The sequence below is a fragment of the Misgurnus anguillicaudatus genome, unplaced genomic scaffold (assembly GCF_027580225.2).
Source record: "Misgurnus anguillicaudatus unplaced genomic scaffold, ASM2758022v2 HiC_scaffold_29, whole genome shotgun sequence".
Classification (NCBI taxonomy): domain Eukaryota; kingdom Metazoa; phylum Chordata; class Actinopteri; order Cypriniformes; family Cobitidae; genus Misgurnus; species Misgurnus anguillicaudatus.
This window is the reverse complement of record NW_027395279.1, coordinates 1,814,129-1,841,720: the sequence shown is the minus strand read 5'-3', so window position 1 is coordinate 1,841,720 and position 27,592 is coordinate 1,814,129. Positions and strand designations below refer to the sequence as shown.

The 27,592-nt window shown below is 38.5% G+C and overlaps 1 protein-coding gene across 1 annotated transcript in view; it reads left to right on the top strand.

Annotated features, from left to right (window-relative positions):
• Positions 1 to 27,592, top strand: part of LOC129426150 (uncharacterized) — a 77,999-nt gene that overhangs the window by 11,704 nt on the left and 38,703 nt on the right. The gene's annotated exons all lie outside the window — the stretch shown is intronic.

Here is a 27,592-nt window from a genome sequence, read left to right as displayed (position 1 = left end):
GGACTCGAACGTTCTTTTAAGCTTCGATTCCATGTCGGAATAACACTTATCAATGTACTGTGAAAATGTTTTCCTGTCGGACGTTGGCTTGCGAGTCGCGGGTATTTTATCTAGTATTTTTCTAAACCTGGGCGATTCAATGGTCGACAGGGGAAGCATGTCTTCTACAATGAACCCTGCAACTAGCCTGTTCATTTCGTTTTGTGTTACCTGCTGCCGCTGCGCTCCAATACTTGAGAAAAGCTTAGCTTGTTTAGGCGGGGTCGGCTGATGAGTGACTTCTTCAACTGACCGATGAGCAGGATCTTTCGCAACAAGTTTTGTATTTCCATGCTGGGCTGACAAATGCTTAGACAGGTTGCTCATCGAGTTGGCAGCAGTTGAAAGACACTTGTCGCCTGGGCATAGTGTGCACTTTACACGAATATTTTTGTCCTTTCGAGCAATAAACTTAAAGTAATGTGAATATCGCCAGGAGCCGAAACCCCCTGTCTCCGTCTCCGTCTCCATTTTCCCGCTCTCCTTTCACACCAGCAGCTACGTCAAATGGATCTCTATGGCAACGGCGCACATACAGGCACACGCATTCACGCACCACTTAAACAGACAGAGCTTTACACACAGACGAACATGGCTTGGGTAACGCAGGAACGCGCGTTTCTATAGTCTAGTAAAGTAGTGTAGTTACTAATATTATTAGTTTAATGCGTTACTTTACTTCGTTACCCAAAAAAGTAATGTAGTTACTGTAATCCGTTACTTTGTAACTCGTTACCCCCAACACTGCTGTTTGACCAAGAAAAGACAGAACATGACATTAGGGCGCATTTGTATGAAAAACAACAACTCCCACAATGTACCACAACGCACAGCTCGGCAAGCCACTCCCATTAATCAGAGCACCTCTCAGCTGTATGCTATTGTATACATAAATGCCACGTTAGTATAAGAAAGAAAATAGAAACACTCACTTTATAGTCAGACGTCCGTTTATCCCTGCAGGCTTTGGCTGTCGCTTCCAGTTTAGGTTTCTAAAATATGTAAGCCGAAACACGCGAAATAAACACGCGCAAAGTACCTCTCTTGCCCGGGACCATTCACCAAACAAACGTCCCAATCTACCAGTGCACAATAGGTATTCTCGGGTGGCTCCGCCTCATGGTTTAATGCCTGCTGTATGTGGTTGCCTGCATTATTTTTTAAGAGCTGCAATAAAACTTCCTGGTTTCTCTTTAGTGTCTAAATTAATTCATTTAACAAATTTTATAATGGGGGCATCCAAGTTATTTGAAATATTTGAACTTTTTTAAAGTAACGCAATAGTTACTTTGCCTGGTAATTAGTTACTTTTATAATGATGTAGCGCAGTTACTAACTCAGTTACTTTTTTTGAGAAGTAACTAGTAACTATAACTAATTACTTTTTTAAAGTAACGTTGCCAACACTGTTGGTAAGCGATCTAATGTTAAGAAGGCCGAATTTTAACATTTGAGTTTCATCTGTTAATGTATTGTTTTCTAATTTTATATTAATAAGATTTGTACGAGACGAGGTAAACGGTGCTCTGTATTTGTTTGTTCGAGGAACAGACACAGTCAAAATGTGTTGATAGTCTGGAAAAAAATAAACTCTATGTGCTGGGATATATGTGATCTTGACATGTCATGGCAGCTTACAGATGGACGGTTAAGCCGATCTGTCTGTTTCCTGACCTGGGCCCTGGATAGTCAGACAATATCACAAGTAAAACTATTGGTCAGATTTCGAGAGAATATAGCACTTCCTTTCCAGGACGGATGGAGGCCATCTCTCTTTAGCAGGTCAGGTCTCCCCCAGAAATGCTTCCAATTGTCTATAAACCCTACGTTATGCTGTGGGCACACCTCTTTAATAGTATCTTTAATGATCTCCGACTGGCGGACTCTGGTGTCATTCGTGCTGGCGTGAATAACAATCTTAGAAAACTTACGCTTAGCATTAGCCAGCACTTTAAGTTTAGATCTAATGTCAGACACTCTGGCTCCCGGTATACATTCGACTATGGTGGCTAGTGCCTCAATGTCCACGTTCCTTAGTATAGAATCATCAATAACCAGGGCACTTTTAACAGACTTCTCAGCTGGTATGCTGCTGAGGGGGGAGAATCTGTTAGATAGAATCACAGGAGCATGGGGGGGGCCGGATACGACTATGCCGCCTGACAGTCACCCAGTTAGTCAGCCGCCTTGACTCTGATGTAGGAACTCAGAGTCAAAGCTTGGACTATCGACGGCGAGGTACTCATGTGGAATACCTCGTGGACTGGGAGGACTATGGCCCCAAAGAACACTCGTGGGTTTCCTGTGAGGACATCTTAGATCCCACTAGTTTCACTCCAACCACTCCGATTGTCCTGCTCCCAGACCCAGAGGGAGACCTCGCCGCCGTGCACCTCCTTCCCAACCGGCGTCAAGAGTCGCCTCGGGAGGAGGGGGTACTGTCAGGATCCCATTACCAGAACCATCCACATCTTCATTCACTCCTCCCACTCGTTCTCAATCCCCCGAATACTAATCACCATCACCTGTGTCCCATCACCATTTCCCTTTAAATAACTCACCTTCACTCTCAGTCCTCGTCTGGTCTCATCACATGAACACTAGACTCACCCACTTCCCTTACCTGGCAATCTGCATACTCTTCATCCAAGACCCGTCAATCCGATCGTCCTTATATCCTGCAACAGAGACATTATTATCACTCAGCTAAGTGCTCATAGAAACTGCCTATATCTATACTTACCTGTTTGCTCTCCATCTCTGTGTGTGTGTGTGTGTGTGTGTGTGTGTGTGTGTGTGTGTGTGTGTGTGTGTGTGTGTGTTTCAATAAAGATCATTTCTACTTACCTTCAGTCTCCTTCTCGATTCCTAGTGTGACAATTCTCGTTAAAAAATGAGTTTATTGTTGTTAAATAACAACTATATTCTCGTTAAATAACGACTTTATTCTCGTTAAATAACGACTTTATTCTCGTTAAATAACAACTTTATTTTCGAAATTATATTTATTCTGAATTTATTCTTGTTAAATAATGGCTTTATTCTCGCATTTTAATGACTTTAATCTTGAGATGGTTTAATTTTTTATTTTATCTTGGCCCTAATCCTCCTTCGTAGATTATAGTTTGCTAAAATTGCAATTTTTTTCATACTAAAAAAGACAGCCTAAAGTATAGGTTAACTAGGTGATCCAACTCCGACATGTGATCTCAGCATACAGAACGTAACTTGATTAAAAGTGTAATTTTTTCCGATTTAATGTTTCTCTTGTTAAATTTATTTTATTATTTTAATTTAAATTACTTTATTCTTAAAATTTTACGACTTTACTCTCGTTAAATAATGACTTTATGCTTAAAATGTTACGACTTTATTCTCGTTAAATAATGACTTTATGCTCAAAATTTTACGACTTTATTCTCTTTAAATAATGACTTTATTTTCAAAATTTTACGACTTTATTCTCTTTAAATAATGACTTTATTCTCAAAATTTACTGAATGATAGTCTTTTTATTGTTTTTTTATGATAATCGTAAGTTTCTGCATGATTAACTTCATATGAATTTTTACGAATTAGCCAACTCGTAAAATATGTACGAATTCTAGTGAGATCAGGCTAGTATATACTGTACATAAAGCATTGTTTATATGTAGAGTCACAGAATAGAAAATATAATTAAAACAATTACACTAACACATTAAAATGGTAGAAGTCAATCAACATAGAGTACACTCATAAAAATAAAGGTGCTTCATGAAACCATTTTGTGGCTGAATGGTTCCCTAAAACACCTTTAACATCTGAAGAACCTTTCTGTTTCACAAAATGTTTTTTTTTTTGTAGTGAAATTGTTTCTTCAGATTATAAAAATCTATGAGAGAAACAGTTCTTTAAATAACCAAAAATGGTTCTTCTATGGCATCCATTTGAAGAACCAAGCACCTTTATTTTGAAGAGTGTATTTAACAACCATGCACATACCATTTAAGGTTTCTTTGAGATATACAGTAGGTATAATTGGCTTAGTAATGTATACAGTACCTGCAAAAACTGATTCTGCGTTTTGCTTTTGCTGTCGTAAATGTAATGTTGGTACGAGCCGTGGTGATGCGTTTGTGAACACTGGCTATCGTAACTGGAAGAATGCCAGTGAAACAGACCGAGGATTTCACAAACACGAAACGTCTAAAGAACACCTTTCTTCATACACAATGTGGAAGGAGAGAGAGAGACGTGTAAGCAGTGGAAAAGAGATCTCGACTCTTCTAAACGCAGACCAGCTGCAAAAGAACATGTACTATGTGTCATCCATAATAGACGTTATTGGCTTTCTCGTGGAAAATCAGCTACCTTTACGGGGGAAATTGGATGCCTTTGACAACATGTCTGATGGAGGCAGCGGCCTTTTTCTTTCATTGCTGGACTACACAATTAAAAAGGATCCCCTTTTGGCTGACGCAGTGAAAACACTTCCTCGAAATGCTACATATACGTGTCATGATGTTCAAAATGAGATCATCAGTTTACTAAGCGATGTAGTAACTGAAGCTATCGTGAAAGAAGTGGGTGACTCATATTACACAGTAAAAGTAGATGGTACCCGCGACCCCACTGGCTGCGAAAATATATCAATTGTCATTCGGTTTGTAAATGAGAACGAGTCTTTCGAAGTATCGGAGCGCCTGTTAACCTTAGCCACTGCTGAAATGGGTGATGCCCGGACACTGACAGACACCATTTTAGCAGAGCTAAACAAAGCTGGTCTTAACCCATCAAAGATCCTTAGCCAAGTATATGATGGTGCATCACTAATGTCAGGAAAGTTTGGCGGGGTACAGAAGCTGTTACAAGAAAAGCTTAATAAGAATATCCCTTATGTTCACTGCCTTAATCATCAGCTACATTTTGTAGTCCATGCGATGTCAGCCGAGGAAGCTGTGATGGATTTTTTTAAAGTTTGTAACGCCTTGTACAAATATTGTAAGAAGCCCACAATAGCTGTGCATTACAAGGGTGAGCGCCTGAAACGGCTTCTTGAAAAAAGGTGGACAGGCCATTTTGCTACCGTGTCCGTCCTTCTCAACAATTTCAAAGATATCACATCTCTTCTGACTGAAATTGACTCTGTAAGAGCCCATGGTACGGAGCTGCGAATGGAAGCTGTTGGCCTGCTAAGAGAGATAACTGCACCAAGCTTTTTGTTCATCGCAAATCTTGTGCACGAAGTCCTCGCATTGTTGGATCCACCAAATAAGCTTCTGCAGAGGGAGGAAACTGATCTTTGGACAGGTCTGGACATTGTGGCAAGTGCAAAAGCATGTGTGCAGAAACTTCGTTGTGATGAGGGATTTACAAAAGTGTGGGAGAAAGCCACGGCTGATGAACTGCCGAAATCCACAACCCCAAAGCGAAGACGCACCGGAAAAAAAGAATATGGACGATTATTTTGTAGAAGAAACGACGGGTCAAAGAGAAAATGACATGGAAACAGAACTCAAGAGACTGTACTACAGCACTGTAGATTCAGTGGTTGGAGAGATGGATCAGAGATTTGGTGAACGGAAGTCACACTTGTACCGCGCACATAATGCGCTTGACCCAAAGAGCGATTTATTTCTGGATCCAAAGACCGTGAAACACATAATGGACCTGACACAATCACCAATTGTTGATGCAGAGTTTGAAGTGGCAAAACACTTTTTGAGGTCGCAAAAAGAATCGAAAACAGAGGGGGACAACTGGACCACAAAATTCGTTCTCTCGAAGTACCACACAGTTCTGCAAACTATGCCTAGTGTACTGACTGCGTTTAAACATGCTCTGACTTTCGGCGCTTCTACAGCAACCTGTGAGAATTCTTTCTCCTCTCTGCGCAATGTTTTTTCGGACCACAGACGCTCAATGCTTCACAAACGGAAGGCCCAGTTAGTTCAGCTGGCCTTCGAGATGGATCTTACTCGAAAATGCACCACCGAATGGAAGGACACCGTTTTAAGAAGGTTTAATAATCACACGCGCCGCCTTCAGCTTTTTTAAAAAGTAAGTTATGCGGTTATTTTTTATTTTAGATTACATAAGCTTTGTTTTAGTGTAACAACATACGCTTTGGTTTGAATATAACAACGAGATGATTTTAAAAGCTTGCCATGTTTCTATAGAATAGAAAAAGGTTTTGGCTCACCTGTACCACTTTTCATTTAAAAATGGACCTTGATTGAAACTTTTTATAATCATAAGCTGTGTAGTGTTGGCTAATAAAACGTTAACTGCATATAGGTTATTTTTTATTTTAGATTACATATACGCTTTGTTTCAGTGTAACAACATAAGCATTGGTTTGAGTATAACAACGAGTTGATTTTAAAAGCTTGCCATGTTTCTATAGAATAGAAAAAGGTTTTGGCTCACCTGTACCACTTTTCATTTAAAAATGGACCTTGATTGAAACTTTCATAATCATAAGCTGTGTAGTGTTGGCTAATAAAACGTTAACTGCATATACTTGTCAATCTGTGTTTTTTGCGACGTGATTGTGGTAACACTGATTAGTTTGTGATCTTATTCACCTTATACGCGAAATGAGCTGACAGTCTGTATCAATTGTATGAGTGTGCGTTTGGACTGTATTTGTTGTTTTATGCCTTATTTTTTTAAGTTATTGTTGTTGATTGCATGCCCCCTTGTTGAAAGCCGCATGCCCCCCTGTTAGTTATGGTCTGGCGCCGGCCCTGCCGACATGTCAAACAACCAATCACAGTTTGTTTCATCTAGCGTCACGTTTCGGACTCCCCACAATAACGAGCCGGCTGGCAACAAGTCAGTTATTGAAATAACCAGCCGCAACCAAATAGTATCTAAATAAACAACATTACTCACCATAGGACAACGTTGAGCACTTCATCAACAGCCACACCAATGAGACGATCCTGTTAAACGTCTGTTTGAAGCGTATCTCTCCACTTTTTAACACATACAAGCAATTCAGGAGAACCAAACTTTTAAACTCCACTAACTGCCTTAAAGAAAACGGAGGGGTTACTTGACTGTAACCTTGTTCCCTGAAAAAGCGGAACGAGATGCTGCGCTGCTAAGCGCTATGGGGAAACGTCTTTATCGTTGACCAGCTGAATATAGTGTGCAAACACGTCAATGAAATTGACCCGGAGGTATATAGCCTCGGTTGATGACGACATCACAGCGCACCCAATGCGAGGCTATAAAATAGATGAGTAACAGCTGTGTCATCAGATCTTTTGTTTGAAGACCAGTCCTGGTACATCTACTGTACGGCAAGACAGCGCAGCATCTCGTTCCGCTTTTTCAGGGAACAAGGTTACAGTCAAGTAACCCCTCCGTTCCCTATCAAAAGCTTTACTCGATGCTGCGCTGCTAAGCGCTATGGGGAACGACAATACCCACGCTGCCGTGCTTGGAGATGTCTGGACCCCTTACGGATGTGTAAGTGTGTGCACAAGGACCGCAAAGAAATCTCAGACATAAACAACCAAGCTAAAAATAGTGGATGTGTGCGGAAAGGATGCTCCTGCCGCCTCACAAACATCTATAAGAAGGCACCCCTTCCTAATAAATAGCAGTGGGGAATACCCCTTTATGGAAAAATGGTTTAGACAGCAGCTTGAGATGTTGACTCGAGGATATGAGACCCTGGAGTGACATGAGCATCCAAGCTATAAAATCTTATGAATGTATGCGGAGAGGACCAGCCCGCCGCATCACAAACGCTCTGTAAGGAGGCACCCCTTACTAAAAGTAGCAGTGGGGGATACCCCTTTTATGGACAAATGGCATAGACATCAGCTTGAGATGTTGACTCGAGGACAGGAGATCCTGGAGTGACATGAGCATCCAAGCTATAAAATCTTATGAATGTATGCGGAGAGGACCAGCCCGCCGCATCACAAACGCTCTGTAAGGAGGCACCCCTTACTAAAAGTAGCAGTGGGGGATACCCCTTTTATGGACAAATGGCATAGACATCAGCTTGAGATGTTGACTCGAGGACAGGAGATCCTGGAGTGACATGAGCATCCAAGCTATAAAATCTTATGAATGTATGCGGAGAGGACCAGCCTGCCGCATCACAAACACTCTGCAAGGAGGCCCCTTTTACTAAAGCAGTAGAAGAGGCTACTCCCCTGGTGGAGTGAGCTCTCAGACCTGCTGGCGAGACTTGACAGCGCGCCTCAAAGGCAAGAGCAATGGCATCCCTAACCCAATGTGATATGGACTGCCTGGTGGCTGCAGCACCTCTGTTGCGGCCCCAAAACAGACAAACAACTGCTCTGACTTAAGCCACTGGCTAGTGCGGTGGACATAAGTCTGAAGAGCACGGACTGGACACAATCTGTGGTTATAACTCCTGCTCCGGCGTGGTGAACGGCGGAGGGCAGAAAGTCTCAAGAATGACCGGATGTGCAGTCGAAAAGGGAACCTTACGCAGGTAATCAAGATAAGGATGTAAAATCAACTTCACCATTCCTGGGGCAAAATCTAGACAGGATGGCGAGATCGCCAGAGCCTGCATATCCCCAATTCTTTTTAAAGAAGTTAACGCCATTAGAACAACCATCTTTAGTGTCAGAAGTCTACCAGACGCTGACTCTAGAGGTTCAAAAGGATGTCTGAACCAGACCCTCAAGGACTATAGCTAGGTCCCACGAAGGAATCTTAGTTCTTGCTGTAGGCCTCAATCGTTGGATGCCTCCCGAGCGGCGCCCCGTCCACCAAAGCGTGGCAAGCCGAAAAAGCGGCCACATAAAACCTGAGAGTGGATGGGCATAAGCTGCTGACAGCTTTTCCTGCAGAAAACTCAGAACTGTAGCAAACTGGCAGTTAACAGGATCTGCATTATGTGTCATGCACCATGCTTCAAAGACACCCTATTTAAAGGCATAATTCTTTCTAGTGGAAGGAGCCCTAGCACTCAAAATAGTGTCAGTAACATCAGGCGACAAACCTGTGTCCCTCAGTTGGTACCCTTAGGAGCCAAACATGGAGATTCCACAGGTCGGGCCTGAGATGCATTATCATGAGACAGAACGCCCCTCCTCTCCGGACTTGCCCATGGCGAGCCGTTGAGGAGAGATATTATCCCTATAAAAACCATACTCTGTTCAGCCAACGCGGTGCTATCAGAAAGAGGCAAGAGCCTTGCTGGCGAACTCTGGCTAGAACCTGCGGGAGCAGCTCCACTGGAGGAAACGCATAAAGGCGTTTGTCCGGCCATGTGTGCGCCATTGCGTCCAGACCCAGGGGGGCTGGGGAACTCAGAGAGAAGTAAAGGCGACATTGCGCTATCTGAAAAGAGGCCAAGAGGTCCACTTTCTCTCTGTAAAATCAGGTCCATATCTGAGACACTATGTCTGGGTGGGGTTTCCAATCCCCAGTCGATAATGTCTGCCTGGACAGTAAATCTGCTCCTACATATAGGTTTTCTGGAATGTACACTGTTCTGAGTGACAGGAACTTGTCCTGAGCCCAGAGAAAAATCTGCCTCGCTATCTTGTTCAGATTGCGCGAGCGCCGACCTCCCTGGTGACTTAAGTATGAGACTGTCGCTGTGTTGTCCATCCGCACTAGGACATGACAGCTTCTCATTTGGCGGAGAAAATATTTCAGGGCCAGAAATACAGCCGTCAGCTCTAGGCAAGTGATGTGCCAACCGAGCTGATGACCCTCCCATTCCCCTTGAGCTGGACGACCATCTAAGGTCGCACCCCAGCCCGTCAGGGAGGCGTCTGTCATTAGCAGTTTGCGATGACAAGTCGCTCATAGCGTGGGACCCAAGGCAACAAACCGGGGTCTTATCCACATAGTTAGTGTATGAAGCCCGTGGCGCATCACTTTAATCAGCCTTTGAGGGTTGGCCCTTGGATGAAACCCTCCGGCTCTGAAACGGCGTCATATGCAACAGCCCCAAAGGAATCACCGTGGATGCTGATGCCATAAACCCTAATATCCTCTGATATTATTTCACAGTAAGATCCTGGCCTAGCCTGACTCTGCTCAGGGTATGCTGAATGGCCTCGATTCGTGCGGGAGACAAATGTGCCCGCATCGTAATCGAATCCCAGACTATCCCTAAATAAGTCATTCTCTGGGCATGAGAAAGAACGCTTTTCTTGGCGTTGAGTCTCAACCCTAGAAAAAGTAGATGTGCAATGTTTTTGTGTTGGAGCGCCACCTATCGCGATTTTGCTAGTATTAGCCAATCATCCATGTAATTTAAAATGCGGATGCCCCGGAGTCTCAATGGAGCCAGTGCTGCATCCATACATTTTGTGTGTGTGCGGGGTGATAAAGCTAGGCAGACTGTAAGAACCAAGAAGTATCTGCTGTAAAAGCCTGACCTTCTCTCTGGAAGGGGAACATGTTCTATGGCCCCTTTCATCAGTAGAGTTTGTATTTCTTGCAACAGTACATGCGTTCGTTCCGGTCTCACGGAAGTGAATATCACGCCATCGAAGTGCGGAGGACGACGAATAAATTGGATTATGTATCCTAAGTGTACTGTGCTTATTACCCAAGCAGAAACGGCTGGCAGTAGTTTCCACGCTGCCAGACTCTCTGATAATGGTATTAATTTTATTATTTCCTCTTAGGGGAATGCTAAAAACCCTGCACGGGGGGCCTTTAACATTGAAGACAGAGGGCCTTTAACATTATGCTGGAAACCTCCCCCCCCCCCCCCCGCAAGCCCAGAGGCGGCGGAGGTGGAGAGGCTTCGTAAAGGCAACGGGACGGAGCGATCTGATGTAACATGATATGCCCCGCCCGCCGGCGAGCCCTACTGTAAAGAGTGGAATATTCCCTCATGCTTTTAACTTCAGTGAATTTCGTGACAACGGAGTCAACCGTGTCACCAAATAAACCCAATGGGGAAACAGGGGCATTTAAAAGAAAAGTTTTATCCTTCTCATTTATGCCTGACAGATTTAGCCATAAATGCCTCTCTGTGTTAACCAGAGCAGACATAGTACGGCCGATAGCGCGAGCCGTTTATTTAATGACACGAAGAGACAGATCTGTAGTCATACGCAACTCGTCAAATGTCTCGTCTATCGTCTCGCCTGCACTCAAATCCTTTAACAGATCAGCCTGGTATGCCTGTAATATTGCCATAGTATGCAGCGCAGCACCAGCCTGACCTGCGGCTTGATAAGCTTTGCCCACGAGAGCTGAAGTTATTTACACGGTTTCGTGGGCAGGGTAGGCTTCTTTAATGAGGATGCCGAGCAGGCGAGAGATAATTCGCGTGCGTCTCTTCCACCTGTGGCATTTCGGTATATCCGCGCGTCTTCGTACCCACAATAGTCATAAATTGACGCTGTGGGCATGAAGCACGCAATGAGTATGGTCTTTCCTATGATTTATTTAATTCACCATGGAGATCCTCAAAGAAAGAGAGAGGCTCATGTTTCGTCCTCTCCCTTTGTCACTATAGAAACCTATCCGCTAGTTTGCTTTGTTTGGGGTTCTCTGGCTCGCGAGGCCAAACAATTTGCAACCTGGCGCGTGTTACCACCTCGAGAAGCTCCTCGACCGACTTTCATCGCGCGAGAAACGCTCGGAGGCTGGTTTATGAAACTCCGCAGAACCGAGAGAGATATCATCAACGTCATTATTATAATTACCCCCACATAACCCGAAGAAACACCGGAGTGCGCTTCGGAATCACGCGAAGAAATATAACTTAATTTAAGGTTGCGGTCAGAAATAATCACGGCGAGCACGAATCATTTATATTGTGAATGATTCACAATGCTCGCACTCATCAGACTGTACAAAGCCATGACCGCATGCTCCTCCCCCAAACACACAAAACAGTTAAGTGTGTGTGTCGTCCTTCGCCATAAAGCGAAAACAAACACGACTTAGACTGCTCGTGACTCTTCTTACTCATATTTTCCTTTAACTTAAACTCCTTTAAAATCGGAAAGAGAGAAAGTCTGCACTCTATCTTGTTGGAATCTAACTCCTAACAAAGATCTCAAGTGAAGTTCAAAAGGTAAGAGAGAGATTTGCATTCCAGTGTAGCACACACTCATTCAGAGTTGGTCTGAAAATAAAAAGACCTGATGACACAGCTGTTACTCATCTATTTTATAGCCTCGCATTGGGTGCGCTGTGATGTCGTCATCAACCGAGGCTATATACCTCCGGGTCAATTTCATTGACGTGTTTGCACACTATATTCAGCTGGTCAACGATAAAGACGTTTCCCCATAGCGCTTAGCAGCGCAGCATCGAGTAAAGCTTTTGATAGGGAACTCTTGGACGTCTTTTAGAGAGTCGATGCCGCGAACTTTGCATATTTTTGAGAATCCAATGTTTAGCTGATCATGATAACTGGTCATTATTATCCACGTGCCCTTACAAAAGGAAAATATATTTACCAATATATTACTTGAAATATATTGTAATATATTGCAATATATTATTTTACTTTCCATTTTCCAATATATTATACATTGGCAATACATGGAATAATATATTGATGGTACATATATTCTATATATGTGTAATATATTGCAGTATATTGCAAAATATACAAATTATTGCCACTTTCAATATATTGTACATTGATAAAATATATGTGTTTATATATTTAAAAATATATGCAATATTATATTTATAAATATCTGCAATATTGTATTTTGATTTATATGCGAAAATGTATTAACAATATATGTAGAGATATAGTTTCACGTATATGTTTACTATATGGTAGAATATATTTCAAATATATGTAAAATTATATGGAAATATACATTAAATATATGTAGATATGTGTTCGATATATTGTGGAATACATTTTAAATATATGTAAAATAAGATGGGAAATATATGTGCATATATGGGAATATGTATTAAAAATATATGTACAGATATAGTGTCACATGTATGTTTACTATATGGTAGAATATATTTCAAATATATGTACAACTATATGGAAATATATATGTAGATATGTGTTCGATATCTTGTGGAATACATTTTACATATATGTAAAATTAGATGGAAATATATGTACATATTTATTGTAAATGTATGCACAATATGTGTACATATATGAGAACATGCACATACAATGTATGAATATATTTGGGATATATACAGTATATGTACATGAAACATCTAAAATATATAAATACTTAAATATGCAACCTGCAATATACAAACATTTACACCACATATTAACACAGACTGATGGGTAATCTATCAAAAGCCACCTTTATTTTCTTTTAATCAGGCACAGATACTAAACCCAATTTGAGGTACAGAGCTCTATAGGCCCATTAAAACCACAAGAGGTTTTGCATATGGTCAGTCAAAGGAAATGTGATTGGCTTTACATTACATTACATAAATGTGTTGCATTGCATTTACATAAATTACATTTTAAAAGAGTGCCATTAAACAAAAAAATATACAAAATATAAATTAAAGCAACTTAAATTACCAATGTACATTTCAAAATTTCAGCAGTGCCATTATACAATATAAAGACAATATCAATAAAGACAATATCAATAAACAAAATGCACAGACAATAATGAACAAATAAATAATAAACAAACTTTCAAGAAGTTTTGGGAACCGTGAAAAAGCAAAAAAAAAAAAAAAAAAAATTGCCAAAAGAACAGTCCATTATCCTGGTTAGGAGACCACCTTGGATCTTCACTGATGTAAACCACTTAAATACCAGTGCTTTTGCTCTTCACCTGGTGTCTTAATGCCATTAGCTCGCAGATTCTACTGTTGATAGATTTTCTGACATCAGCTTCCTTGGCCTTATAGGAAACTGTTTTAAAACAGCATCTGTGGAGCAGAACAACAAGTTATTCACAAAAATCTCTCAGAGATGCAATAAAAACTGAAAAGCACCAGCTCTGAAAACTTATATAGCTTTTAAAACTTGAAGTTTCCTTGGAGCCTGCTGACATCAGCCTTCTTTTTCTTCTTCTTGAGTTTTACTGGCAGTTGGCAAACAACTTTTAGTGGCATTACCGCCACCTACTGATTAGGAGTGTGGGTCAGGATCATAGGTCAGGACCTATCTATCAGCCTCCTTGTTGCTGGTGTCTGTTACGCATCCTATATATATATATATATATATATATATATATATATATATATATATATATAGTGCCCTTTTTGTTCTTGATTGCAATATATTTTGTATCATATATAAATTTATGTTTCATGCATATATTGCTATATATTAAAGCATATAAAGACAAACTATTACATGTAAAAAATACAGTGCCCTTTCTGTTCTTGATTGCAATATATTTTGTCTCATAAATACATGTATGGTTTATGCATATATTGCAATATATCAAAGCATATAAAGACAAACTATTACATGTAAAACATATAGTGCCCTTTTTGTTCTTGAATGCAATATATTTTGTCTCATACATGTATGGTCTATGCATATATTGCAATATATCAAAGCATATAAAGACAAACTATTACATGTAAAAAATATAGTGCCTTTTTGTTCTTGAATGCAATATATTTTGTCTCATATATACATGTATGGTCTATGCATATATTGCAATATATCAAAGCATATAAAGACAAACTATTACATGTAAAAAATATAGTGCCCTTTTTGTTTTTGATTGCAATATATTTTGTATCATATATACATCTATGTTTCATGCATATATTTCAATATATTGGAAAATATAAATATTAAATCCCATATATGGGAATATGTTGCCTAATATATTACATGATATTTTCCAATATACTGCAATATATTTTTGTTTCGTAAGGGTGAACACGACTGATTCTCTTCCTCAATGGAACGTCAGAGCTTTGTTTTCCAGGGACCGAAACTAATCGCGACACTCGCGTCTCCTGGAAATCCGTTTTTTTCCAACCAATCAAAGACGACTTTAACATTCTCACAGGGTTTCCAGAAAAGTGTACGAAAAACATCAGACGTTCAGCCAACAGTTTGTGGGCGTGACGTCTGAGGCTGAGACTATAGTCTTCCTAACAATGATGCATCCAGATTTGCTGTTCTGTTGTTGTGCTAGCTAGTCCAAAACTGAATCAATTGAAATTGTTATTTATTTATATAAAAATATAAAAAATGAAATACAACATTAATAATAAATTATTTTGTGTTTTCTTGTTAGCCACAGTTTTTCGCCTTCAAATGTTTCTGGTCTTCTGTCCAAATCTCATCATGTTCTTTGCTTTTATCTTCTGGGGTCTTTCTGAAGGTCAGTGTTTGTAATCATTATATCACTCAATTTATTTATTTAACATTTAACATTGCTAAAATGTATCATGGAGATGGGGCCAGTTAAAATGTAAAATGTCCACACTAAACCTAAAGCTACAAATTTAATAGAATCAACTCATCATAACATTGGATTATTTCTAATTAAGTCTGAATCTTTATTTCCAATGTGTTTGTCTCATTTGGCATTTATGATTATTTTTTGTCCTGCATCCACCAAGGTTATTATAGTTTGCATTTTTCATAGTTTTTATTTTTATTTCGTTTTGACTTTTTGTTTTCAAATTCAGTTTAGTTTTAATGAGTTTTTGAAGTGGGTTTGCTAGTTTAGTTTAGTTTAGTTTTTATTTTTTGAAAATGCTTAGTTTTAGTTTAGTTTTTATTAGTTTTAGTTAGTTTTAGTCTTTTTCATAATTTGGGTTATTTGTCAAGGGCAAGATTCAAAAAGGTCAGAAAAATAATTGTGTAATAATAACTCAACAAAAGATCATACCTTTTTAGAAAATATTAATTCAAAAATAAAACCAGTACATAAAATGTACATATGGGCACAAATATGTAAACAGTCTCAACACTCCGCAGGAAGTGCAAAATGTGCTGTGTGCCAGTAAAAAATCTAAAGAGCCAACAGACATACATGAAGACATACATGAACCGCATGTATTCAACCCATTTTTGAGCCACAACAAGACATTTCTGTCAGATTGTCAGAGAGCGCAGTCTGAGACCAGACCATGACAAATAACCAGAGGTGAAAAGAAGTAACTAAATAAATAAATACTCAAGTAGCGAGTTAGTTACTCTTGAGAAAAAAAATACACACATACATGCACACACAGTATACAGTGCACAATATAAGTATCAGGACAGTAAAGACAAAAGTTTGCTGTGGAGACCAGAAATGGGTAAGATGAATATCAGTGTGTCAGAAGTACAGAAGTCACATTTGATCAACCTTTGATTATGTTTCAACATATACATGCTTTAACAACAAAGAAAAACAGCCTTTAATGCTGACTTGTATGTTTTATCCAAACGCAAAACTCAAAAGAAATGGATCAAACTGATACTACACACGTGTGAACAATTAATGCATTAGGACACAGTTCACTTGAACACTTCTGAGTTAATGGTCTCAACGTGGCCACATTAGATAGTATTAAAATACAAACGTGTTGCATCATTGAGTTGGAATATTGTGCATGTTAAAACAGGTGACATGTCTGTACTTTTGTCTATTCATCTTTTAATGTTTAGACATTTCTTGACTCCACAGCAAACTGAGGATTTTTGCCTGTATTGTCTGAAAACTTAATGTTGATGTATACAGCTTATAGGGAATGTTAATGTACGTCACCGCAGTGTTGCATTATGGGACGTGGGCGCCATGTTTAGAGGCACCGCCGACCGCTATGCCATTTAATTGTGCGTGTGTTAATCTAAAACTAGGTAAAATTGAAGAAAAACGGAAGAAATCGAGAAGTTGAAAGAAAAAGAGAAGGGACCTTATCGGGAGAAACTAAATGCTACTGCCAAAAAAACTTTATTTGGACAAATAAACAACATAGATCCATATGATTTAGCAGCCCAAGACTGGATTACGGATCCAGACGCACTACCTCTGCTTACAAATCTGATCAATTACCTTGTTTTGCAGGATTTATTTACACTTTGAAGAGATTTATAGCTGCAATCTTATAGTAAGATGACACTTCTTCTTTTGAAGTCTTATGACGGTTGGCAAACCAGCTATTTACTGACAATGTCTTAATGATTCTATAAAACAATTCTCCGTTGTATTCTGTGCGATGAATCCACACGTTCATAAGATGGCACTTCTGTTTTGGCCAAGTTATTAAAACAAACAAAATGTTAAATATTTAGCTAACGTTATGTTATTAGTAGTTATATAGTCACAAGCAGTGGGTTTGAGCAGTTGCATTTAATAAAAAATATTTGTTACAATCGTCAAAATTGTCTAAGTATTTATTTTTATAACTCATGTGTTTAGGGTGATCAGAAATGAATGAATAAATCTATCAATAACTTGCATTTACAAGTTAGTTTGACAGTGTTAGCATAAAAACAAGACAATTTAAGTGGTTCTGCTTTTATTATTCACAAATTACTGAATGACTGAAAATGCAGCGAACACACTCTCGCTGATGCAGTGATTTTTTTGAAAAGTAGACGTTTTTCTCCTGATTGCAGCAGGCAAACCACGCGATCCGGCGTCTTTTCGTCAGCTCCTGCACCGGCTTCCCTTGTTTTTTCCACGAATAAAAGCTGAAAAAACGTATTCCGTTGTCCAGTTTCCTCCCTGAACGATCGCGTGACCTGCTTGATCGAGCAGTACTGACCAAACATATCGAAGTTTATTAAAATCTCGACAGAAAATACAAAAACAACCTCCAACACATGAAATCTAATACAGCGGGATAGGACGCGATCCTGCAAATATGGCGGATTACCCATAATGCAACACCGCGTGACGTCAACTCCACATTCCCTATAGCTGAACTATCAGACAAGTAAACCGACAGAGTTTTGCATTCAGTTATGCATATTAAAGTTCACTCAGAGAATCTCCTAAGGTGGTCTGAGGACATACTTACATGAAATACAAACTGATTTTAGAAAATAACTCATGTTTTCTTATGTTGTGAATCTCATGTCACGTGTGTGTGTTGTGAGAAGCACTTACAGTTTAGTAGACAGCGAATCAGACATCAATCAGATGGGCTTTCTTCATTCAGTCACGCGCGTTTAAATGTTTCTGACGACGAACAGGTCGCGCGTATATAATGGCGGGTACACGTGTGAAGTTTTGCTTTTAGTTAAAAGATTAGTAAATTCATATTCATGTAATCCAAAACTCTTTATGTTCTGCATGTTTCTAGACACAAGCAAAACCGCATCAGACGATTCAGTTTTTGCAGCGATCTAAACAATTCATTTAAACTGATTCGCGAACCAATTCAAAACGTTTGGCCCGTTTGCTTTGTAAAGAATCGACTCAAAAGACTCATTTATTTGCAACACCTTGTAAGGAATTAACCTAAATGAGTCATTAATTCGCGAATGTGTGTGTGTGTGTGACACCGCGTGAGTGAGAGACGCATGGATAGGAATTTGAAGCTGAACGTTATTTGCTCTATAAAAGACAAATACGAAAACTAAGGACATTTAATCTATATTTTTATTTTATTTTAGTTAGTTTTGCCAGACACACATTACAGTTTTAGTTAGTTATTGTTTTTTGTAATGCCTCGTTTTTATTTTTATTTCAGTTAACGACAATGTTTTTTCCCACCTAGTTTTCGTTTTTACGTTCGTTTTCGTTAACAATTATAACCTTGGCATCCACATGGTATTTGATGTGTACACCTACTTCCAGGGTGCGATTTGTGAAAAAAACAGAGGGGGGGATGTTTTCATAGGCGTCAATTTCGGTGACATATTTCGTCATGAGTCACTTTGTACCCACCACTTTTGACTTCCTTCCATAACTTTGGTTCGACTGTTTTCAGTGGTTATTAGGAGCAATACGAGAGAGAAATTTGGTATTCATTGTCCGACCTAACAAAAATCCATTATATTATTATTATTATAATTTTTATCTTTCTAATTAAAATATTTCTAATAGGCTGTTCAGAAATGCGCTCTCCGCTCACGAGCTCGATCTGATCGGAACAAACCCGAACCTCACTAGCTACGTTTACATGGACACATTTTGCCTCCATCGGATTAAAATCCTTCCAATTAATAAATCCTATCATAGCGTTTACATGAACACTTAATAATGTGATCGGATTGATGTGAGTGTTTATATGACACAAGATTTACATCAGTTTTGATAATTTGACATGCGTACATTGCACAAATACAGTTTCACGCTGTTTCAAGATTTGCTTTGTGCCTCACTGATTATAAAGCAGCAGCAAAAACACCCATTCACGTGTGCCCAAAAAGCGTATTTTACTTCACGCGGTGCTGCAGGGGCCGTTCGCAAGAGCGAGTCCAAACACACGCGTTTGTGGATCAGAGAATAAATCATGGACTGACCGGACAACGCTGTCTTGTATCACTTTATGGAGAATTGGACGGATAATAGGAACAAGATTAACAAGACAATCACTTCTTGTGACTTCCTTCAACAAAACAAACTCAAATATTTGCGTCACATGTCATTACGGTAATTCTACGTCATTGCACGTGTGCATATGCTCCACACTCCCGTCCTGTAGGTGGCGGAAATGCACCTTTCAGTGGGTTTGCCAACCGCCATTAAAAAAAGAAAACATGGCACATGCGCAGAGCATCCCAGTTTCAGTTATCCATCCGATCAAGTGTATACATGTCATTTTGAGCGGATTACAAACGGTATAAACCACCCCTAACAAGCGGATTAGATTTTTAATCAGATTGGCACTTTTTAGTCCGATTGAGGTGTTTACATGGAGCATTTTTATTCAGATTGATCATTTAAACGGATTACAAATGTCCATGTAAACGCAGCTACTGTCTGCTGAACTTGCGCAGAAACATCAAAATATAACCAGCTTTTTAAAATGGTTTTAAAACTAAACAGCAGAAATTATGAGCTTATTTATAAATCTTGACAAAATTAGAATATAGTAAAAGTAGTTTTTTTCAGGACATCGTCTTTCAAAACATAACCTGCGCGAAAGAGAAAAAAAAAGAATGTGTCTCTGTCCACAGCACATTTCAAAACATTTTAATTCATAAAAATAAATCATAAGAACATGAACTTCATCACTGCATTTGCAGGAAGTGTTAAAAAATTTTTTTCTTTTTAACTCATGAAGCAACCTCACGAGTCACGCAATATTTTTACTCTAATAGCTTATCTTTCCGCACACATATGAACTGTGATCATGCACAACGACTAAACACGCAAGAATTAAATCCCCCTCCCAGTACCATGGATAATGCCTTTGCCACTCTTGCCATTCATAAATAAGTGTTTTGACATAAATATTTGTATCAGAAGGCTAGCGATGACAGTGGGTGGTCCATTTCGGATTTTATTGTTCTATCGCACTGAGGGGCTGGACACACCAAAACTTTTAAACGCAGCTTAAAACGCCTTGAGGACGCCAAATGCCAGCTGTTTTTCAGTCGAGTGCTTTGTTAGCTGTGCTACTTCAGCTGTGAGCTTTTTTTTACTGTCTATGGCTGTGAGCCGGTTTGTTGCTGAGGTAATGTCCTGCCCCTCTTCCGCTGTAATTGGACGGAACTGACATTAACGAGTGGAGCTTTTTCCTCAAAGTTGAATATTTTTGAACTCTCGGCGTTCATCGCTGGATGCGAAAAAACCCTGTGTTGATAGGTTATTACTCGTGAGGTGTAATCGGGTATTTAACCAATCAGATAGCACCGTGGGCGGGACATTGAGCAAGTCTGCAGAGTGGTGAATACAGAGATGCTGGGCGGCTGCTATATCAGAGACATCCAAAGTAGCGCATTTTAAAATAAAATTGACTTTAATCAAACCACGGATCCGTGATAAGTTTTGTGATCCGTCTCGCCACTAGTGTAGTAGCACTGATCACTTTGAGGGGGGGATAAATTTATCCCACCGGGGATAAAAATCATTAAGCAGAGGCAGGGATACCTTGACCAGAAAGGGGGAAATCCCACGCATAATCCCCCCCCCCCCCCCCGGCAAATCGCACACTGCCTACTTCATAAGATGCTTGTCAGATGATTCTTCTGTTTATACATGAGTAAATGATCATAACTAATGTGTTTGTTGTTTCAGGATCTGTGAATGAGACAATCTTTTGCTGTGGTCTTTATATTCTCAGACCTCTCATGTTGCTCTTTGCTGCTCCATATATAAATGACTTTACAGGTATGATTCACTTTTAATGATTGACAGTTCAATACAAAAGAGCACAATATTAATCATAACCTTTAGATTTTTTGATCTCATATAAATTCTGTGACATTGGTTATTTCATGAAATTTCCATCACAAAGTTTTGAGTGATTAAGTGACACTTGTGCTTCTGTGCTTTATTCTGTGCATATATGTATGATGTCATAATCTTTTGTTTTTTTATAGGCAACAATAATTGGTGGTTAAAGTATATGAGTTATAGAGCAGAATATATTGTTTTTTCAACTGTTCTTTATTCAGGTAAATAAATGTCACTCACCATACATTATAATTAACTGTGAAACATAGGGGGCGGTTTCCCGGACAGGGATTAGACTAGTCCTAGACTAAAATAAATATAAGAGCTGTCCAAACTGAAAACAACTTGCACTGACATATCTTAAAATACATCAGTGCCCTTTGATTGGCCTCAAAATGCAAACAGGTAATGTTTTTAGTAAGGCATGTTTGTTAAAACTAGTTATATTTCCTAATTAAACTAAGGTCTAGTCCTGGTTTAAGATAATCCCTTTCTGGGAAACCTCCCCATAAACTGATAAGTAAAACATAATTTAAATGATATTCTGTTTGTTCTGCAGCATCTAAAACAACATCTTAAATAAATAAATGTCATGATTTATGTTTGTTTGTCAGAATAGACATACTACACAGCAAAATCAGCAGTGTTAAATCAACACTGTTGGTGTTTATATGAGTAACACCAGACCTGGTCCCCATATATACACCAGCAGTGTTGATTTAACACTGGTGATTTTGCTGTGTATATACATTACAGGACAGATCACATTTTGCAATCACTCTTACAAAATCAGAGCCGGCGCCAGACCATAACTAACAGGGGGGCACTCGGCTTCCAACGGGGGGCACGCAATAGCAACAATAACTTGCAAAAACAAGACATTAAAACAACAAATACAGCAAGCACACACTCATACAACTAGTACAGACTGTCAGCTCATTTCCCGTAGGCTATAAACTGCAAAAGACCACAAACTATGCGCAAAACTATTGAACTTCGACCGTGGCGTGAACGCAAGCTGAGCTCCGCTGCGCTCGCGCTTGGCTCGACGCAACAACAAACCGCCCTCGCGCGGCGCAAGTCATTGAAATGAATGGGTTTCATAGCGCAGCGCACACCGCGTTCTAGCTTTAAAAAAGCCGCTTTACCATAATCACGTCGTAATGCTGTTAACGGTCTATAGCCACACTTCACATTTAAGCTTACGTAATTTAAAACAACGCTAACTTACCTTTAGCTGAAGACGGCGTGTGAGAACATTAAACTTCCTTAAAACAGTGTCCTGTAGATTTGTAAATTCCACCTCGACCTCTAATCTCTGAGTTTGAGCCAGTCTGTGTTTGCATGAAGATGAAGCAGGCGGTCCTGGTTCATTCTAAATGTTCTAATATCCATATTTTACACGATCCATAAAATGCCGCGAAAAAACACGTTGCTAGTATCAAGTCACAAATATGCTAAAGACGTAAGACGGGTGAGACGCGGCAATACATCCAATCAGAGAAACTGGTCTATTTTAATTAAAGAAAACATATCAACTATATTTTCCTCATTTGAGTCATGAAACATTCAATGTTTAATTTATTTTATTATTCTTGATATAAAAAACTTTGTAGGGGGGCACAACAACCTGTTCGGGGGGCACTGCCCGCGAATGCCCCCCCTTGACGCCGGCCCTGTACAAAATTCACCATGATTTACTGTAACTGATAATAAAAAAAAACTTCAGTAATGTTAAATGAACATTTTTAAAAATTAAATGAACACCTGAATGACTTCTCTGTGGTCATGAAAGATATCACATAAACAACACAAAGGTCACAGCAGGATCAGAATCAGACAGAAACAATCCTGCCACTGTCACTGTAATTACTGGACTATAATGCTGTAAATAAAACACACTGTATCTTATTATTGTAAATGAAAAATGTGCAGTAATTCACGTGATATGTATTAATGTTTTGTCTATACTTTATGTTTGGTAGATAATGTTGTTTTATCTCTTTCACAGTTCTTTTTTATTCATCCTGGGGAAAAGGTTTGAGTTTTGCTGGATTTAAAGGTGTTTTGATGATAATCCTTTTTGGAATAGTTCTTCTGTTTTGCATCTCCTTTATTATTTACTGTGAGTGTTTCTCTTTAAATCTCTTTAATCTCTTTCAATCTCTACATGAACATGCTGTAAAATAGTGTTTTAATCAGATTATCAGATTTTTGTTTCAGACAAATAATGTGCAAAAAGAATTCAGTCAATTAACATTTTCCAAAAGTTTCCATTAGGCAAGGCAAGCTTATTATGAAAACATATACAGTATTTATTGATTTATGCCATGGATCTTCAACCATGGGTCTGCCGCCCACAGGGGGTCTGTGGCAGAACTGCAGGGGGTCTGCCAAATGATATTTAATCACAAAAATGTTTTGATAAAAAAGTAAAACATAGGTACAAAACATTACAACCAATGTTCTCTTAAAGTTGCGCATGTGTGTGGCCGCCTAGGCTTACTGAAGTACAATTTTAGCCTATAGACAAAATGAAATATCTTAAGATGAGGCAAGCGCCCACTCAGAAAGCAGCTGTAGCGACAGATAAAACGAATGTAATTTTAGAATCGGTGCGATCTGTGTTCTCATCTATATTTCTAAACTCGGGCTGCTGTTTAAAGCTGTTCAGATTTGTTAATGCTGTAATGTGTCTGCATTATAAACGTTGACAAAACTATCGCTTTCATTTAAAATCAATGAAATGCGTGCCCTGGTACTGATGGTACAAGATTCGTAGTCAGATTTAAATCCGAACTAATAGCGCTTGTCAAACATGTTGCCCTAAAGATACTGCAGACTTATTGCATGTTGTTCTCCTGCAGAAAATAAACGTAAAATAAACTTGTGACAGTAATGATCCACGACCACGTGAAAAGCCAAGAACCTAAGAATTATAAAGTAGCAGTGTGTGTTCTTCACCCACAACAACACACAGAGGAGAAAAAAGGTGCATTTGCAAAGCACTCTACTTAATAAAATGACCTGCTTTAAATCTGTTACGTCTGCCCTGATGTCTTCTGCACAACCTTTATCTCCACCAGAATAGAGAGTCTTTGTGCCATTTACCATGATCAGTCATCTTTATATACTGAAAGCTCAGGTTCATTTAAATGTGTTATTGTCCATCTTACAGTAAAAGGAAAAATGTATTACACTGCAAATACCTTAAAATAATAATAAATCTACTTTAACAATAAAATAATACACAGACAATTATGCATGTACAACAACAGCATGCATAATAGTGGTAATGTACTGTCTTAATATAATATTGCTGTGTGACAATAGTTTTATTTCCAGTCCTTGATTCTGATTGTTCAATAGTTGTGCTTTACTCCGCTTTGCGTTTTGCCAAATTCGATAAAGCAGCTTATCGTACATTACTGCTTACTTAAATATCTCTGTTTTACACATTTAGCATTAGGGGGTCCCTGCTCCATGCCTCTCTCTTCTAAGGGGTCCTTCCCCTTTAAAAACATTGAAGTGAAATCACTTTGCAGTGAAATCATAGCTCATTAATTTAAATTCATTTGATTACCTTTATTCCCTTCCTTTGACCATTAATATTAGTTACCAGTAGTTAATTCATTCATATAGAAAAGAATCACTCAGTTTGTATTAAAGATTTGTGGAGTGTCATCTTTGTTTAGACATTGTTTTAAAAAGCTTCAATGTCTATTTATAACAGGGCTCTCAAGTCTCACGCATTCACCGTGAGACTCACGCATTTCAGTAAGTTCACACGCTCACACGCCACACCTTGTATTTCTCACGCTGAAAAAATAAGAAAACTTTTCCCACTCTATACAATTAATGAACGAGGCACAGGAGAGAAGTTCTCTGCCGAGTTCATATCTGTCGAGCCGCGGACACGGTCACACTAGACATCCTGATATAATTGTCACCTACCAGCCAATCAGAAATCAGAATTTGTTGTTTCTGGGTAAATTTCGTGATCCTGCTGCAAGCACATTCGTTACTAGGCAACATAGATTCTCACGTCACACAGACGAAGTGGCAGTTGGAAGAGAAGAATCCGATGAAAGCGGTAGGTAACGCATTCTTTTTTATAGCAATTTGATTTTACGATTCTTGGATGACATCACAAAAATGTGATCAAAGATAATAAAAACTGTTGTTGGGAAATATAGCCGAGGTAAATTATTATTGATTAAAAAAATCGAACTGCTTTGCAATCAGAATTAGCTTTAACTTTAGGAAAGTACTAAACACTAGAGGCTACATGAAACAATCCCAGGTGAAAAATATTATAGGAAATACTATAGTGTTTTTGAACCATACTAATAGTATAGTAAATTTTAGTATATTATAGTATTTACAACACTTTGTTAATGATTGCTACAGCATACTCTGTATTAACTATAGTAGTGAACTGATAAACTGTAATAAATACTCTAACGTTAGTATTCTTTAGTTTATACTACAGTAATCTGTAGTGTATATTCTAGTATATTATACCCTATAGTTGTAGACAATGTAGTACAGTATTGGATAAAGTAATACGTTTATATTACTATAGTTGTTATGTTATCACAGCAACTATAGAATTACCACAACAAATTAATTCAAGTACATTACTATAGTATGGGTCAAAAACACTATATTATTTACTATAAATTACTATAGTATTTTTTTCACCTGGGAATGGAAAGGACAAGATATTTCATTTTCATTTATTTCATTATTTTCAAATTATACTTTATTCATACTCTTTTTAGCTATTCAGCTATACTCTGGCTTTTATTTTAGTAATGTTTATATCCTGCCAATGTATACATTAATCATTGCATTTATCTGTTTAAAAGATGTCACACAAACACACCTTGTATTGTAAGTATGCTCAGGGCAAGTTCTGCAATGTTGCTGTTCAGTTGGCTCATTTGGGGCAATTTTTTATATATTTGTATTTTTGAAATAAAACAATGTATTTAATTTCTATGACTTTGTCTTTAATTAGATTTCCCAACTGTTATAATTTCTATTTGTGCTAATCAATTATAAACAATATATTAAATTTAACTGCTACCAAAAACCTGAGAGAATTGGTTGGGGCCGAGGGGTCGCTGCTGCAAATATTTAAGTGGCTCCTCCCCTAACAGATGAAATCTCACTCCAAACTTTTGATAAAACTTGAGAGCCCTGATTTATAAAGTGATTGTTTCCCTGATTATCTGATATTTAACAAATGTCATGATCATTTTAATCATATTCATATTTCATTGAGTCATTTTGTATTACACTTACTAGGAAATAATAAAATTTTAGGGGTCTAGTAAGACATTTTATTAATGTCTCTAACTGATGATTTTATAATAATCATGTCTGTATTAATTACCTTCAAAAACATCAATTTGGGGAATTAGTTGAATGCTGTTTTGAAGAGGTTTGATGCATACTTTGTCACATGAGTCAATCAGTTTTTAACACTTTCATCTTTAAGTCTGCCATGAATCACTTTAAAGACATTACTTAAAAACTGATTTAAACTCTTTATGTTTTTATTGATTGTTGTGTTTTCTGATACAGCGTTGGCTGAGATCTCTGGGAAAGTAAGTGAAAGGATAACTTACATATTCCGTGTTCTGTCTGCTGTAATCCGTGATGTTCTGCCTTCATTACAATTCATCCTCCTGTTCTACATGTTTAGATCAGCCGAAGGAGGTGAGATCAACTTTATAAACTATATGGATTCATTAATGGTGTGTGATTGCAGCATTTATGTTTAAAATCAAATCAAATAAAACCAGAAAACTTGTTACGTGGATACAGCTGTTTATTATTATGTATGTTAATTGCTTCTGATGAAACTCCTCAGGTATAACTTGATATAAATATAAAGTTTTATACAGCTTTATAACACGTCTCTCTGGAATGCTTGATTCTGATTAGTCAGTTGAGACATTTGCAGGTTCGTTCTTTTCAAATAATAACCGCTCCAAAGTAATAACGCATAGCCGGTACTACTTGTGTGTTTTAAATCCCTCTGCGCCAACAAAGATTACTGTTTGGCGCCATCTTGTGACAAACACTGGACAACCACAATTAAGAATGGACAATTTTGACATTAATTTTAACATGTACGGAAAAAAACAAAACATTTAAACAGTGGATAGAAGAATGAACAATAAGACACAGAGAGCTTACTGAGACTGAACTTGACAAAATAGAGCATGACAGCTATGAAGCCAACACACAAAAAAAAAACAGAATGGGCATTAAAACTTCTCAAAGACTGGCTAAAAGAGAAAAAAATGGAG